Here is a 2,000-nt window from a genome sequence, read left to right as displayed (position 1 = left end):
ATGTTGCGCCTTAACCTAACCTATGTTGCGCCTTAACCTAACCTATGTTGCGCCTTAACCTAACCTATGTTGCGCCTTAACCTAACCTATGTTGCGCCTTAACCTAACCTATGTTGCGCCTTAACCTAACCTATGTTGCGCCTTAACCTAACCTATGTTGCGCCTTAACCTAACCTATGTTGCGCCTTAACCTAACCTATGTTGCGCCGTAACCTAACCTATGTTGCGCCTTAACCTAACCTATGTTGCGCCTTAACCTAACCTATGTTGCGCCGTAACCTAACCTATGTTGCGCCTTAACCTAACCTATGTTGCGCCTTAACCTAACCTATGTTGCGCCTTAACCTAACCTATGTTGCGCCTTAACCTAACCTATGTTGCGCCTTAACCTAACCTATGTTGCGCCTTAACCCAACACACGTTGGGCCTTAACCCAACACACGTTGGGCCTTAACCCAACACACGTTGGGCCTTAACCCAACACACGTTGGGCCTTAACCCAACACACGTTGGGCCTTAACCCAACACACGTTGGGCCTTAACCCAACACACGTTGGGCCTTAACCCAACACACGTTGGGCCTTAACCCAACACACGTTGGGCCTTAACCCAACACACGTTGGGCCTTAACCCAACACACGTTGGGCCTTAACCCAACACACGTTGGGCCTTAACCCAACACACGTTGGGCCTTAACCCAACACACGTTGGGCCTTAACCCAACACACGTTGGGCCTTAACCCAACACACGTTGGGCCTTAACCCAACACACGTTGGGCCTTAACCCAACACACGTTGGGCCTTAACCCAACACACGTTGGGCCTTAACCTGCTCTGTAATTGTCATACGACGCGTTAAATTAGTGTAGTGTTGCCTAACTGCAACCCCCGCAATATAGTTTGCTACTCGCACTGCCCGGTCCCCAGAGTATCGCTTCATGTTAAACACCTTGCAGCTATACACTGTAATGCGGATGGCGGCAGGACGTACATGCTCAATGCCCTTCGCAGTTGTTCATTGGCATTCGCATGGCGAAGCACAGCCTACGTTGTGGTACGGCTTGTGGCAACTGTCCGCTGATGTTGTACGTCCAAATCACACACTGTACCGCACATTGGTCCTCATGTACTGAATGATACATCGTGGTACATGTGTGACCGTACCACGACTGCGCCAACAACGGCGAACCATACGGTCCAAATATTGTGCACTCAGCTACGTGTCGTCTCCCTATAAGAGCTGGATTGCAGTATGGTATGCCGTGGATGGCGATCAGCATGAGCCGTCTGTTGATGTAGTGGCGCGTGTTGTCAGACGTAGTCGTCTCTTCTCACACACCGTGATAGCATGGTGCACTGCGTTCCACATCTGCGACATGCGACAGAGGCCGGTTGACAGTCGTTCGCGCAATGGACATCGCATACGTACGGGGGCCACCTTCCACGTGTTCGCGAAGCGTGCACATGTTGTTGCGTGTATGTGGGCAGACATAGTGTGTCGTGACACCTGACACAGGCATGCAACAATCGTTGAATTTGCAAATGGCGATGGACGTCTACGTTTGCTGGTGACGTTACGCAAATGAAGAACTGGTAAACCGTTGTGGTGCGGTTGTTCTCGCTAGAGGTGAATCAGTGATGGCGACGATCGGTTGAGCTACCAACCGGTTGTTTCAGCGATACCCACCATGCCCACGAACGTGAATGGCATGTGGGTGTGAAGCGATACGCGGCGGTGGCTGGGTGGGACCGTCCCCGGCCGGTGAGGGGGGGCCTTCCGGCGTGCTGGCCGCGCGGTGCGTGGGCGCACGCGCTACAGCCGGCTGGTGGGGGCGGCCAGTGGCAGGCGCGCCGGCCGACGGAGGCGGCAGGCGGCGCAGCTGCGCGCCGGCGCACCCTGCACGCGGCGCCGTGCGGCCAAAGTAGGTCCTCGCGGGCCCGGTGCGAAGCGCGGTGGACATCTGCAGTGTGCTGGTCCGATTGAGGACTGTGTGCGCTGA

Source organism: Schistocerca americana, unplaced genomic scaffold (assembly GCF_021461395.2).
Source record: "Schistocerca americana isolate TAMUIC-IGC-003095 unplaced genomic scaffold, iqSchAmer2.1 HiC_scaffold_699, whole genome shotgun sequence".
Taxonomy (NCBI): Eukaryota; Metazoa; Arthropoda; class Insecta; order Orthoptera; family Acrididae; genus Schistocerca; species Schistocerca americana.
This window is presented reverse-complemented; position numbering follows the sequence as displayed.